The sequence below is a fragment of the Anolis sagrei genome, chromosome 4, assembly GCF_037176765.1.
Source record: "Anolis sagrei isolate rAnoSag1 chromosome 4, rAnoSag1.mat, whole genome shotgun sequence".
NCBI lineage: Eukaryota > Metazoa > Chordata > Lepidosauria > Squamata > Dactyloidae > Anolis > Anolis sagrei.
In genome coordinates, this window is record NC_090024.1 from 66,444,460 (window position 1) to 66,460,858 (window position 16,399).

Consider the following 16,399-nt stretch of genomic DNA (forward strand, 5'->3'; position numbering starts at 1 on the left):
TTGTGTGTTTATTGTTTATTTGTTTTGAAAGATTTTGTACTAGTAAGAATTTAGCTGTGTTTTCACTGCGGTAAGCCAATCCTGGGACCCAAATTTGAGTAAAATAATTATTCTAAGATACGGTGATATGATCATGGAAAAGGAAGGAACCAGATTCTGCATCTGTAAATATTTTTTTCCTATTGAGAGTCATGTTTCAATTTAATTTAATGGAATGGACTTAATCTATACCTTGCAATTCTTTTCAAACTAGAAATCAAGCAGTTCATGAGGATGAATAAAACCCAGAGAGAAACTGAAACTCAGAAAAAGGAAACACAAAAATACCATATTGACAGAACTATCAGAATCACATTTTATCACAGAATGTATACAGAACTAGCTTTTAAACAACAGACATTTTGCAGCATTGTCACCTGAAGAGTTGTAAACAATGTCTCTGTTTTAACCACCTGCCACTTACATTGTGTGTGTGTGTTTTCTTAAGAGATTAAGGATGACTGCCATTTTAAAAAGTCTGGGGCAGAGAGTTCCACTGCTGAACAGCTCTCACAGTTAGGAAGTTCAGGTGGAATCTCCTTTCCTGTTGTTTGAAGCCATTGTTCTGCGTCCTAGTCTCCTGGGCAGCAGAAAACAAGCTTGCTTCCTCCTCCCTATGACTTCCTCTCACATCATTATACATGGCGATCATGACTCCTCTCAGCCTTCTCTTCTGAAGGCTAATCATACCCAGCTCTTTAAGCCGCTCCTCATTGGGCTTGGTCTCAAGATCATTTTAGTCGCCCTCCTCTGAACACATTCCAGCTTGTCGACATCTCCCTTCAATTGTGGTGCCCAGAAGTGAACACACTATTCGAAGGCAGAATAGAGAGGTAGCATGACATCCCTGGATCTAGACACTAGATTCCTATTTATGCAGCCCAAAATCCCATTGGCTTTCTTAGTTGCCTCATGACATTGCTGAATCATGTTTAACTTGTTTAATATGAGGACTCCAAAATCTTTTTTACACATACTGCTCTCGAGCCACCCATCCACCATTCTGTATCTTTGCATTTCATTTTTCTGCCTAAGTGGAGTATCTTGCGTTTGTCACTGTTGAATTTAATTTTGTTGGTTTTGGCCCATCTCTTGTGCTATGATTCAGCAAATGAGGAAAACTAGCAAGTGTCTGAGTGCTTTCAGTGTTGTTGCAGTGCTATTTTTTTTCTTAAAAGTTCCCAGTCTGTATTTCCATGGCTTCTTTGGACCAGGTGTCAGAAAGCTTTCGTAGTTAGTGCTATACATCTGGGAGCAGATGAATGCTTCCTTGTCTTCTGGCTCTCTAATCTGGTGGGAAGGTAACAACGGTCTATGCAGTCATGCAGGCCACATGACCTTGGAGGTGTCTACAAATAACGCCGGCTTTTCAGCTTATAATTGGAGATAAATACCAACCCCCAGGGTTGGACACGACTGGATGTAATGTCAGGGGAAAACCTTTACCTTTACTCGTCTATATAGGTTGTATGTCTAAGTGGCATTGAATGTTTACCCTGTATATGTGCATTGTAATCCACCCTGAGTCCAATGCGGGGTGAGAAGGGTGGAATATAAATACTGTACATAAATAGAAAAATAATATTTGAAGTTTGCCCTTGCAACTTGGCTCTTGAGTGCTCTGCATATCCATCCAGCCTGCAGATGTCAGTATAGGCTGGGAATAGGAACAGCAGGGCTAAGAGGAGCAGGAGGAGGAGAAGCCAGGGCTGGCTGGCTGGCTGGCTGGGCAGGAAACTTCCCCTCCTCCCTCCTTCCCTCCTTTCCTCCCCCCATAGTCTCGCCGTCCCTAAGAGCCAGACAAGCTGCAGACAGGCAGCAGCCAGCCAAAGGGAGGGAGGGAGAGAAGAAGAGGAGGAAAGGAGGAGAAGGAGGAGGAGGAGGCGGGACTGGGAAGGAGTTGGAGGCAGAGGCAGAGCGCACAGAGACAGAGGAAGCAAAGAAGGAAGGAAAGAAGGAAGGAAGGAGGGAGCGAGGAGGAGGAGGAGGAGGAGAAGCCAAGGGAGAGGAGGAGGAGAGAGCAAGAGGCTGGCTTCCTCCGCTGGGGCAGAAGAAGACCCGATGTAGGGCTGGCTGGCAAGCAAGCAAGGTGAGCACCCAGAGGCATCACCTGAGTGGGATGCAAGGCGCGCCTTGGAGGGAGAAGATGCCTTCCTGGGAGGAATAGCAAGAAAGGGGTCACACTTGGCTCAAAGAGGAGCAGGAAAGGAAAAGGGGGGCTGCCCTAACCACCCTTAAGGAAGCCTTAGAGAAGTTCAAAGTCAGGCCCAAGTTGAAGGTCTGCTGCTCTGAGAAGGGAACAAGGAGGCAGAGAGAGAGATTGCAATGCATTATTAGTATTCCCTTGCCAGTTTGCACCTTTGGGTTTGATTTGGGGTCAACTCACACTCGTCTTGAACTGCCCTGGTGTAGTTCCTCGAGGTTCCTCTGTCCCCAAAGTGCTGGGGTTTCCCCAAACTACAACTCCCAAGAGTCTATTGCATTGTGCCATGACAGTTCAACTGGGGTCAAGCTTCTGTAGCATCTGTATCATCCCAACCCCCGGAGTCTGATGCCAATTTGACAGCCATGGCTTCATGCTATGGCATCCTTGGAGTCAAAGGTGGACAATGTCTTGAGTTTTCTCTACCCAAGAGTGCTGGCACCGCACCCAACTACATCTCTGATGGTTCCATAGCATTGAGGCATGGCGGGGAAAGTGGGGTCAAATTTCCTTCATTCTACAGAAGGTCTGGGCAAACGTTGGTCCTCCTGTTGTTTTTGGACTTCAACTCCCATCATTCCTAACAGCCTCAGGCCCCTTCCTTTTCCCCCTCAGCTGCTCAAAGAAGGGGCCTGAGGCTGTTAGGAATGATGGGAGTTGAAGTCCAAAACAACAGGAGGGCCAAAATTTGCCAATTCCTGTTCTACAGTGTCATGTGCCCTGGCTTCCAGGAATGTGGAGAGGGGGAATGTGTCATCTTGCATGCCTGGGATGCAGGATGTAAACAGAGGCCACATGGGAAAGGAGGGTGAAGTTCACATAGCAAAGCACACTTCTCTGTGTCTAGCTTTGCCCGACTTTGGCATAAGATCTGGAAAGTCAGTAGGTCATCCACACTGTAAAATGAATGCAGTTTGATACCTCTTTCCCTGCTGTAGCTTAATGCCATGGAATTGCAGCAGTTGTAATTGTACAAAGTCAAAGAATGCTAGTGTGTCACCAAACTAAACCTCCATAGCGTTGATCCGTAGCAGGGAAAGTGAGGTCACACTGCATTCATTCTGCAGTGTAGATCAGCATTTCTCAGCCTCGGGGTTGGGACCCCTGGGGTGTCGCGAAGATTGTCAGAGGGATTGCCAAAGACCATCAGAAACACACAATATTTTCTGTTGGTCTTTGGTGTCCTGTGTGGGATGTTTGACCCAATTCTATCGTCGGAATGCTCTTTGATTATAGGTGAACTATAAATCCCGGCAGCAACAACTCCCAGATGTCAAGGTCTATTTTCCCCAAAATCCACTAGTGTTCAAATTTGGGCATATTGACTATTTGTGCCAAGTTTGGTCCAGATCCATCACTGTTTGAGTCCACAGTACTCTCTGGATGTAGGTGAACTACAACTCCAAAACTCAAGGTCAACGCCCACCAAACCCAGTATTTTCTGTTGGTCATGGGAGTTCTGTGTACCAAGTCTGGTTCAATTCCATTGTTGGAGTTCAGAATGTTCTTTGATTGTAGGTGAACTATAAATTCCAACAATTACAACTCCCAAATGATAAAACCAGCCCCTCCCCCAATCCCACAGTATTCAGATTTGGGCATATTGGGTATTTGTGCCAAATTTGGTCCAGTGAATGAAAATACATCCTGCATTTCAGATATTTACATTACGATTCATCACAGTAGCAAAATTACAGTTGCGAAGTACCAATGAAAATAATGTTATGGTTGGGAGGTCACCAAAGAATAACGAACTGCATTAAGAGGTCACAGCATTAGGAAGGTTGAGAATCACTGGTGTAGATGCACCCGAGCTTCCAGAATGCAGAAATGTGGAGAAAGGACATGTGTCGCCTTGCATGCCTAGGATGGAAGATCTAGACTGAAGGTAAACGTACTGTTCCTGGAGGCGGGGGAGAAAGTGGCAATTTATTTATCCTTGTTTAGTTTTGCCTGGCTTTGGTGTAAGATATGGGACGTCGACGGGTGCATCTGCACCGTATGTTGCTGGGACCCCAGCACTTTTTAGCAGAGGAGACCAAAGACCTTGGACTGCTACAACCACCGTGATTCGATGGCATTGAGCCATGGCATTTCCAGTGGGGGTCAAAGTGCATTATTTCTACAATGTCAATCAGACATGGGCAAACTTGGTCCCTCGAGATGTTTTGGACTTCAACTCCCAAAATTCCTAACAGCCTCAGGCCCCTTCCTTTTCCCCCTCTGCCGCTTAAGCGGCCTGAGGAAGGGGCCTGAGGCTGTTAGGAATTTTGGGAATTGAAGTCCAAAACATCTCGAGGGCCCAAGTTTGCCCATGTCTGGTGTAAATACACTTAAGCACAGGGTGCAAACTGGGAAGGAACTGACAACTACCAGGGCTGCCCTATTCCGCTTACCTCAGCATCCCCCCAGGGATGGATTTGGTTACAAGCAGCAACATGAAGTTGGCTAACCATCTTGACATCACCATTCTCCTTCTGTTCAAAAAGAAAATGTCCCTGAGCCTTCTTGTGACTCTTGGCGGGGCTTTGGGGTAGTTTGCCTCTGCATGTCGGATGCACCTGGATGTGTTGTTTGGCTTGGGAACGTAAGCGGGGGGAAAGTGTGTCATTCACATTTCTGATTTGGACCCCTGGAGTGGAGACCCAGAGATAGTTTGAGCTGGTGTTTGGAGAGAAAGGGAGCTCAGACTTCGTGTCACTACAAGCAGTGGTTTATTCAGGGCCATTTGGGAGAAATAAAAAAATAGAGAAATAGGAAGCATCACCTTCAAGCTATTACCTTAAAAAATAACCCTGTATATATAAATATACATAATTGTTTGGGGTGGCTATGCTTTATACTTTGAAGAGTAAATAACAATTTGAGGCTCCAGACTGCAGGATTTTCTAGAGCAACGTTTCACAACCTGGGGGTCGGGACCCCTGGGGGACAGCAAGGGGTGACAGAGGGGTCGCCAAGGACCATCAAAAAAATTTCTGTTGGTCATGGGGGTCTCTTTGTGGGAAGTTTGGCTCAATTCTATCATTGGTGGGGGTCAAAACGCTATTGGATTGTAGGTGAACTATAAATTCCAGCAATTACAATTCTCAAATGTCAAGGTCTATTTTCTCTCAAGCTCCACCAATGTTCACACTTTGGGCATATTGAGTATCTGTGCCAAGTTTGGTCCAGATCCATTATTGTTAGAATCCACAGTGCTCTCTGGATGTAGGTGAACTACAACTCCAAAACTCAAGGCCAATGCCCACCAAACTCTTCCAGTATTTTCTATAGGTCATGGGAGTTCTGTGTGCCAAGTTTGTTTCAGTTCCATTGTTGGTGGAGTTCAGAATGCTCTTTGATTGTCGGTGAACTATAAATCCCAGCAAAGACAACTCCCAAAGGACAAAATCAATCCCTCCTCCAGCCCCACCAGTATTAAAATTTGGTCATATTGGGTATTTGTGCCAAATTTGGTCCAGTGAATGAAAATACATTCTGCATGTCAGATATTTACATTATGATTCATAACAGTAGCAAAAGTATAGTTATGAAGTAGCAATGAAAATAATGTTATGTTTGGGGGTCACCACAACTTGAGGAACTGTATTAAGGGGTCGTGGCATCAGGGAGGTTGAGAAACACTGCTTTAGAGCAGTCTCAAAGGGCTGCCATAGGCAGGCTCTACACTGGAAAATTAATGCAGTTTGATAGCACTTTAACTGCCAGGCTAATAGCTATGGAAGCCTGAGATTTGTAGTTTGGCAAAACCTCAACACCCTTTTGCAGGGAAAGATAAAGACTTCATAAAACTTTATAAAACAACAGCTCCTGTGATTCCATAGCATTAAAGCATGGCAGTGCAAGTGGTGCCAAACTGCATTAATTCTACAGTGTAGATGCACCCAGAGATATGTGTAAGTTGAAATTATTTGTCCTTTTCCATACATTAATGAGAACTTTTCTTTTAATATTGTTTTCCTGTCTAGTTTAAGTCATAGATTTTGGTGTGAATTTATGGATAAATCAGAGGTGGCTTCTGCTGTTATATGCCTATGGTTGTGTATCGCCATGTTCCAGAAGCATTCTCTCCTGACGTTTCACCTGCATCTATATTGGTTGTGAGGTTTGTTGGAAACTAGGAAAATTGGGTTTATCTATCTGTGGAATGACCAGGATGGGAGAAAGAACTCTTGTCCGCTTAAGGGAAGTGTGAATGTTTCAATTTGATTAGCAGTTAATGGCTTTGCAGTTTCAAGGTCTGGCTTCTTACTTCCTGGGGAATCCTTTGTTGGAAGGTGATTAGCTGGCCTTGATTGTTTCTTTCCTGGAATTCACCTGTTTCTGAGTGTTGTTCTTATGTGTTTGGATTATTATTTGTTGTTACTGAGGGGCATTTAGCATAGAATTGTGTTTTTCTAACACATTGAGAACAAAAGCAGCAAAAGTAAGTACTGAACCAACTTGTGCAAGCTTCTTTCAAGCTTTAACTTGTCAATGCTTAGACTTTTTGAAGTGTGTCTTCTTAATGTGCAAATTGTGCTAATTATGCTGTTACTCACTCAGTAATTTAATGTGGTACCAAAGGAGCATTAAGTTTTGTAAAATGTTACTGTTTTGAAATGCTATCACTTTTGCTTGTTCTCTGTGTACGGATTGTAATGAATCCTTTACCTGAAGGGAGAAAATAAAAAAGTAGTGTCTTGAATATCTTAAGTTAAAAATGATGGCGAGTTATTTTGTATTTAATTGCATGGCAGCGCAGTCCTCTTTATTTACTCTTACGATGATCAATGTGCTTTAACCATAGATAAGATATAAGGGATTGCAATCTAAAGTTATGATCACTTGTAGCTGAGTAATTGACAAATGAAGAGATCAGTTTTCAGAAGGAGCATTAAAAAAAACTTGTAGTCTTTTAATTGTTGATTGTAACAGGATAACATGTTAATAGACTTGCATTTCCAAGTGGCTCTCGGAACGTGCTCCTATACATGTCTGTACTAAGTTCATTGACACTAATACCAGGTAAAGGGGCTTTGGATTGGAGCCTTGGTCTAGTTAACTGAATTTTTATATCCCTCGCTCCCTCGGTAACCGTGTTTACTTGCTCATGGCACAGTTGTTTTGCACCTCCTAGAAAGCATAGCATTACATCTTCCCTATTGCTAGAAGTAAAGGGGATAGTTTCATGGAGAGGACAGTATGGGAGATGGCATAGATTAAATCCAGTGAATGTCCCTACTTCATTGCCAGCTGTAATAGTGACGAAATGTTCTGCACGTCTATATCTGTACTGGTGTTTTCAGCACAAAGTATTGAATTACTGTCTGTGAGTGTCCCAAAAGATTCTGTGGCTGAAAAATGCCCCACTTGTGCTTATACACACACACATACTTTTGTTTTTACTTTGGGATATATTCAGCTCCTTGTCTTGACCAGTGGTCTAGAGGGATTTAATTATAATTTAATAATAATAAATAATAATAATAATTAAATAATTATTAAATTATTTAATTATTTAATTAACCCTCATGGCGCAGCGGGTTCAACTGCTGAGCTGCTGAACTTGCTGACCTAAAGGTTGACGGTTTGAATCTGGGGAGCGGAGTGAGCTCCCGCTGTTGGGCCCAGCTTTTCCCAACTCAGCACATTCGAAAACGTGCAAATGTAAGTAGATCAATGGGTACCATTTCCATGGGAAGGTAACAGCGCTCCATGCAGTCAAGCTGGCCACATGGCCTAGGAGGTGTCTATGGATAACGCTGGCTCTTCAGTTTAGAAATGGAGGTGAGCACCACCTCCCAGAGTCGGACACGACTAGACTTAATGTTAGAGGAAACCTTTACTTTTACCTTTACTTTTACCACTCTTAGGTGATTAGAGTTCTAGCCCACCCTGTTTGCTGGATCTCAAACTTCCAACATTAACTTTTTAATTTTTGTATTTGTCATGTCAGAAGCTAATTGAAAATGCCGTTACAATGTATAGAAAAAACAAAAACAAAGTTAAAAACTTGGCATTATAGTAAATGTCCTTTGACCAGAAGCTGGCCATTTGGAGTGCCTCTGGTGTCACTGTAAGGAGGTCCTCCATTGTGCATGTGGCAGGGCTCAGACTGCATTGTAGTAGGTGGTCTGTGGTTTGCTCTTCTCCTCACTTGCATGTCGTGGAGCCCACTTTGTGGCCCCATTTCTTAAGGTTAGCTCTGCATCTCGTGGTCCCAAGGCACAGTCTGTTCAGCGCCTTCCAAGTTGCCCAGCTTTCTGTGTGCCCAGAGGGGAGTTTCTCATATGGTATTAGCCACTGATTGAGGTTTTGGATTTTAGCCTTCCATTTTTGGACTCTCGCTTGCTGAAGTGTTCCTGTGAGTATCTCTGTAGATCTTAGGAAGCTATTTCTTGATTTAAAGTGTTGAATTGCTGGCTGATACCCGAACAGAGGATGGGCCAGAGATGTCAATGCTTGGTTCTTTCATTATAGGCTGCTACTTCCTGACAGATGTCAGGTGATGCAATACTGGCTAAACAGTATAATTTCTCCAGTTATGTAGGGCATACACATCCTGTGAACATTAACTTACTTTGATTATATTCACATTTTTTCCATAGATACTGACGTTCTACTTTCACATGCTATATTTATCTTTCTGACGCTTTTTCTATGTGGGTCAGGAGGTCTGGCCTGGGTCTATGCTCAATGCGAATGCCTTCCTGCAATGGTGGTAGCAGTTGTGTCTCTGTGAAGGTCGTGGTGCCTTCAGTGTAAAATGTTTGAGATGAAATTATGTAGAGGCTAGTGCCCACACTGCTTTATCTGCTGCGTTGCCCTCTTGCCCTGATCTGAGATCATGCCCAGAGCGTACTGACCCTAGAGCAGCATTTGCCTTATTTCTCTTTGCAGAAAATCTGTTGGTCATTTCAAGTCAATGCATGAAACAAAACTTTATTCCAGCTGATTTGCTGTTGTCTTTAGAGTTTTAAAGTTGAAATTGTGATGGGGAATCTGTTGAGTGTCCCTTGTCGAAAATGCTTGGAACCAGACGTGTTTTGAATTTTTGGAAACATCTTGGAAACAGGACCAAGCCTAAACACAAAATTCATTTATGTTTCCCGTACACATTGCAACATAGCCTGAAGGCAATTTTATGCACAATGTTGTAAATGTTTTTGTTCATGAAACAAAGTTTGTGCACATTAAACCATTGGAAAAGGCAAAGTTGACACTATCTCAGCCAGCGATATCTATTATTTTGAGTAAGAGATGCCAAACCTGTGTTAGTTATACATTTAGTGGAATATATTGTAAGGGTGCTTTTATATCACAGAACTGTTTCTTAGTTCTGATCCTGCTATTCTTTGAATTTGGAATTTGCAAAAGTTACTTCTGAATCTTTTAGGATTCTTGAATGTAATAGAATTATTGGATTTCATAACATCTGTGCGAATTGCTGTGAGAGTTTATTGCTATAATGCTTTATCAATAGTTTTTAGCAATCAGAACTTACTTGCACATTCCTTAGCCAAACCAGCTTAAATATGGTATATGGTAAAGGTAAAGGTTTCCCCTGATATTAAGTCCAGTTGTGTCCGACTCTGGGGGGTGATACTCATACCTGTTTCTAAGCCAAAGAGCTGGCATTGCCCATAGACGACACCTCCAAGGTCATTTGGCCTGCATAACGGCATGGAGCACAGTTACCTTCCCACAGAAGTGATACCTATTGATCTACTCACCTTTGCATGTTTATGAACTGCTAGGTTGGCAGAAGCTAGGGCTAACAGCAGGATATCACCCCCCCCTCCCTGGATTTGAACCTGCAACCTTTTGATCAACAAGCTCAGTAGCTCAGTGGTTTAACCCACTGCACCACCAGGGAACCAAAAACGATATAGCATTGATTTGAGATGTATTGCATCTATTGCATAGGTGCTTGAGATGTATTGCATATTGTTGTTGTATCCAATCAGTTGGTATTTTAAAGCTCTTTCTGGAAATTTAGAAGGAAATTGTTCATATGGCTTCCAGGGCACAGTTCTGTGGCCAAAGGATTCAACTCCTTGAGTTCTCTATGTTATTTTTAGCAGGGGGAGCAACACTTTCTTGAGAGGTTTTCGGGCATATATGTGTGTCTTATATTATATGCGACTACTGTTGTTGCCAATGGCACCCAGGCAACATCAGCTGTTTTTAAGATGCCAATAGCAGTTCTTAAGAATCTACTCTTCCTCTATGAACATGCTTATACATTTTTCACTCTACCCCCACTAATGACTATATCTAAGAATAATCTCCTTGCTTGACAGATTGACAAGGTACTAAATTTTTGAGATAGCAGTAGCTTTCATTTAAGACCCATGTTTCCTTTTCAGATTTGTATTGGGGTTTCATATTTTCCATACCCAAAATGATCAAGAACACAATTATCTTCTTATATCTTGTCCTCCACTACTCAGAAAGGAAGGTCACCATGAATGGAAAACCAAATAACTGGATGGGAAAATAGCAGGATCTAATTTTCCAGATTTTCAGCACAAAGTGTCTTTCTCATAGCATTCTTAACTATAAGAAAGTCTTGCTGAGGTATGCTTGGTTAATGTAACAAATGAGTTTTTTTATGATTACTTGTGGTTAGGCTTTCTTCTGTACGAATTACTAGAAAGGTAAGGAGCCTCTGGTGGTTCAGTGGGTTAAACCCTTGTACCGACAGGGCTGCTGACTGAAAGGCTGGCAGTTTGAATCTGGGGAGCGGGGTGATCTCCCATCTGTCAGCTCCAGCTTCTCATACGGAGACATGAGAGAAGCCTCCCACAGGATGGTGAAACATCCGGGTGTCCCCTGGGCAACGTCCTTGCAGACGGCCAGTTCTTTCAAATTAGAAGCGACTTCCAGTTTCTCAAGTTGTTCCTGACACACACACAAACAAACACCCTGGAAAGGTGTCCTTTAAAGCAATTGTCTTCTGGTCTAAAACAGGACTTCTTAAACCTTTCCCACTCGTGATCCCTTTTGGCCCAAGACATTTCTAAGTGATAATAATTCAGCATTTGCAAAGCTTGCTAAGTAGACTCATTTTATTTTTATGAAGTACAGCTGAAGCATTTTCTGCAGAGTCTGCTGAAAAAATTGCACATTGTTGCTAACAGTTTTAATGTCTAAAAACAGCCACTAGATGTTTTACTTTAACAATTTAACAATCCCAACATTGAGCTAAGGGGAGTCCAATTTGGGGTCAGGGCCCACAATTTAAGAAACAGTGGTTTAAAAGGTCTCTTACAAATAGCTGTCTCACTGCTTCACATGAAAGTTAGTATCTAGCAAGTTATAACTGCATCTTTTTGTTTTGGTTATAAAAATATAAATCTTAGCTCTGTTACTTAAATGTCATCAGTTTAGTACACAATTTCCATAGGTTGGATTCACTAGTGTTTCTTTAACTATTCATATTTGACTTTTGGTGTTCCTTTGTAATAGTCATGGTTTTTTTTTAACTCAAGACCGTAGTGGAGCTTTTAGACCAGGCATGGGCAAACTTCGACCCTCCAGATGTTTTGAACTTCAATTCCCACAATCCCTAACAGTCTATCATCATTTTGAGCTCTGCAGGATTGCTTTGGCTACCAATTTTTCCTTTGAAAAATGACTGCAGTTGGCATATAAATTAACAAGTACTGCCTTTGCCATTCAACCTTGTGAGACTAGCTGGGATCTTTAATTACAGTTGAACAGCATGATTCCCTGGCAGCACTGAGATGGCTCCTTGTTCTATTTCATAAGGGCAGGGGGATATTAGAGCAAAACCCACATGCCAGATGATATCTGGCTCCCTAAATGAAGTGTAAACTGGAACGTCTCTGTGATGCATCGTTTGAGTGGGTCCCACTTTGTAACCTTTCTTACCACAAATGGTGAAAGGTAGATGGGAGGGAGCAAAACTGACTTTCCAACCAGAAAAACCTCCAGATTTGCATGGTCTCCCTCTTGGCTCTATAAACAAAGGGTTTCAGGGAGGAGATGGAAACTGTGAAGCTTCAGGTTAGGCTGAGAGATCTGAGATGTACTTCCTTTTCTGTAGTCTGTAACAGTATCATATTCTCATCCATCAGCCCATTACAAGTCCTCTGAATATGCTGATCACATAAGATTAATTGGTAGACCTCAGATGTCTGAAGGGGAAATGGGCTTCCGTCGACAGGTTTTCTCATGCACCTTGTTGCAAAGCTGTCCATAGAGATAACAGTAATGGAATGCATTTCCCACCAGAAATATAAAACGCTCGAGGAAAAAAAAATCGGTTCTTCACATATGTTTGTACTCATATCCCAGTTTATTTTCTTCTTAAATCTAGGAAGAATTGCACTTTAGCCCTTATCTGAAAGTATGATGTATGTAAATCTCTTCTGCTGAACATGTTGTTCAGACAGGTTTTGAAACCACGAAGAAGTGAAGTGTAATTTCTTTGTTGATTGGCAACAGAGAGCTTTCTTAGATGAAGTATGATTCTGCCTTGCCAAATGGTTGACTTTTCTAGAAGGAAAAAAACACAAAAGGTTATGTGAAAAGTACTCTGGTTAATATATTGGCATTCCCAGAACCCACTAAAACTTGGGCAGGTTGCCAGATACCACTTAATGAGGATGCAGAAAGTTTGGCACAAATCTGCATAAACACAAAAGAATTTCAGAAAAGGAGTTTGCGAGGGTAAGTTGCATATCTCTATCCATGATTAATTTTTAATTACTATACTTTGCACTTAAGATGGGTGGAAATCTTTCCAATTAGATTACTGAGTGTTGCTTCTCTAACATTTTTGTTTCTCTGCCTTGTTTTCGATTGCTGCTTTTTTGTCCTTATTCTATCAGTGGAAGTTGTTCAGCATGCATTTCAGTCCACTTCCTGTACCATCATAGAAAGTTATTCAAGTGGGTAGTTAATATTTCATCAAGTTTTCAGCAGCTCTAATATTAAAGAATCAGAATGGGTAGAGGAGCAAAAGAAACTTGGTGAAGGCAGGAATGGCAGCTTAATATCCAGCCTGCTTCTCAGTTATCACAATGTGGTCTTGTGGTGGGATGAAGTTCATGTTTTTACCAGTCCACACATTGTCTTGCCAGAGAGAGAAAATATGCCACACAGATGATCAGTAAAGAACAAGAATGTTGCTCTTTGTAACACAGAACAAAATATATACAGTCATGAGAACAGTTGCATTGACTTACACAATGTCTTTTGAGAGAGATTCAAATGATTTTTAGATGTCTATGTGGAAGATCTTCTTCCAGCAGCTCATGAAGCAAGAATGGTCTCTCTCTGTAAGCTCCTGCACAACTAAAGCCTAAATATGTAACTGTCGCCAAAACTCCCAGGCTCAGCTAGCTTCTTGGGCGTTGGCCAAACAATCAGCTTCATGCTTTGCATTTTCAGTTAACACACTCTCCAACTGATTTTTTACATGCCCTAACAAGTCTTGTTCTGAAAAAAATGTCTTCTGGAGGAGGATTGCACTTAAGCACCCGGGAAGCTTGAGTTTCCTGATTGGGAATTCATGGGGGGAAGATAGGAATCAACTTCCTCCATACTTAATGTGTGTGTGTTTTTAAGTCATCACCCCTCAGCCTAGTGTGCCTGTTTCTGATCAGAGTCATAGGTTGTAATAAGTGTGTTGTAATTTTTCTGTTGGCTAAAAGAGACATGCATTTAAGAAACTGTAGGTTGTCAGACTGTTTATATGACAGTGCATGTCTGTGCTTGCCAAGATCCAGACAGTCTGTTAATGTTACATGCCGAGGATAGATAAATTATTGTGTCTGAGACAAAAATGCACTTGCATTTGGTACAAACCCGTGATGTATCCTTACAGCCTTGTACCCAATATCTTTTATTGTTGTGAGGGTAATGATCAAGCAATGTGTTTGGCACCTGTTTATAAATTAAGCACTGATAAGCTTATCCTATGACCCAAATCTCAGGCTTTATCTGTAGCGATACATATGATATGGGGTGGTGGTGGTTAATGCAGCACCCTTGAGCTCAGTGGCTTAAAGAATCGTGCTGTTTATATCCAGGCATTAAGTAGGTCTAAGGACCACATGAGATCTCAATCAGTATGTGGACTCGTGTGTACATGCACCTTCAATCACTTGTCAATTTATGGTGACCCCTAAAATTTTATAGGATTTTCTTAGGCAAGGCATACCCAGGGATGGTTTTGGCAGTTTGAATTTGGCAATTCTGTAGAAGGTTGGGATCATAGAGATGGGACATCTTTATGAGTCTTGATCAGTACTTAACAGGTAGCAACGCAAGGGAATCTGAGCTGTCTTATGGAGTGTACACTAGGACATTGCAGGTCAGGTAGCTTGCATGGCTGTGTTCATTTTTCTTTGATACTGCTTCCATGGTAACTTGGGTGCTATGCTATTCTATTATGTCTGTCAGGGCTGTGGGGATAAACACTGCAAATGATATAGGCTTCTCTAGTGGAAACATTAAATGCAAACCAGTAATATAGGAACCTATTAATGTATATTTAGTAAAAGAGAATTAACTTGGCAATACTCTTTAATTCATTTTGGTAACTTTCTGGAGGCCCAAGTGGACTCCATGGCTAGGAGTGCTTGCTGTCAGTTTTGACCGGTGTGCCGAATATGGATAAGAATAACCTAACCACTGATCACTTTCTAATTAGGCTAATTGAGGCTGCCCTCAAAGATGACTCAGAAGCTATGGCTTGTCCAAAATGCAGCAGCAACATTGCTCACTGGTCTTAAAGAAGCTGAGCTAAATGCCAGTTGTTTCTGAATTCAAGGTGATTTGTAATGGGATTTACTTTATACAGTGTTCCCTCATTTATTGCGGGTGTTACGTTCCAGGACCACCCGCGAAAAGTGAAAATCTGCAAAGTAGGGACACTATATATATATATCACATTCCGAGGGAGAAGCAGAAGCGAGGAGAGATTTAAAGGCACTGCACACCTTTTTTTGCTAGCTATAACAAAGGGGCTATAAGGCCATGATTTACATACTGCTTTGTATCTCCTCTCTTGCTTTTTTATGATTGGCTGCCTTTCTCCTGAGGGGGGGGGGGTGAAACCCCCTTCCACACTCCATCGTTGCCAGGAGGCAAAAACCCACAAAACAGCGAGTCTGCGAAAAGTGAACTGCAAAGTAGAAAGGGAACACTGTATACTCGAGGATAAGCCTAGTTTTTCAGCCCTTTCTTTAGGCTAAAATAGCCATCCTGGGCTTACACTCAAGTAAGGGTCCTTACACTCGAGTAAGGGTTTTTATGAGTGATGGTCACTTGTTGGCCTGATAGGTGTATTGTGTCCAAATTTGGTGTCCATTCGTCCAGTGGTTTTTGAGTTATGTTAATTTATTGTTAAATTTTACTGATGATGTTGTATAATGTTTTAAAATGATTTTATCGTGAATTGCAATTTTTATGGTATTAATGCTGTTAGCATCCTCTGATGCTCATGTGAAGCCCTTCTTTCAGCCCCATGCCTTCCCGCCAGGACCCTCATCTCTCCGCACAGCAACCCAGCTGGGTCGCTGTGCCGGGAGAGAAGTAAAAACTGTGCACCTTCCTGTCCTCTGTCTCATGCCTTCCTCTCCTATTGCTGTGCTGAGAAGGGAGGAGATGCCATGTACCTTCCTCTCCTCAGTCCTTCCCACTTCCTTCCCACCTCAGTTTTTCCCACTTTTCCAGCAGCCCTTTTCCACCCCAGTCTTCTTTTTCTAGTTTCTTACTTCCTACCCCAGTCTTCACTATCTCCACCCTCCCCTCCCACTTTTCTAGCTCCCTTTCCATCCCATATATGGATTAAATGCTGACAGAAATTCAGGATGGATTCAGAAAAGGAAGGGGCACTAAACATCATTTTGCAAACATAAAAGGAGTGCACTGAATAATTTCAGAAAAAAATGAGCCTGGATTTCATAAATAAGAAAACTCTTGACTGCCTCAATCATTACAAAGTGTGAATTACTGTGAAAAAATAGGAATGACCTATACTCTGGACTACCCTTAATTTGGAAAAGAGACCACTGTGAGAACTGATTATAGAGAAACAAAGTGGTTTTCCGTCAATAATGGTGTCATTTTATCATGCTGTCTGTGAATTTCGGGACAATGTGAACTCATGAATCAGAATCTTAGAATAATTTATAG

General features: G+C 42.0%; 1 protein-coding gene across 2 annotated transcripts in view; it reads left to right on the forward strand.

Moving 5' to 3' along the window:
- Positions 1-1,914: 1,914 nt before the first annotated feature.
- Positions 1,915-16,399, forward strand: part of LDLRAD4 (low density lipoprotein receptor class A domain containing 4) — a 334,558-nt gene continuing 320,073 nt past the window's right edge. For both annotated transcript variants that reach the window (XM_060775010.2, XM_060775009.2), the window contains exon 1: positions 1,915-2,128. The gene's annotated coding sequence lies outside the window, so the exon portion shown is untranslated. The remainder of the gene's footprint in view (positions 2,129-16,399) is intronic.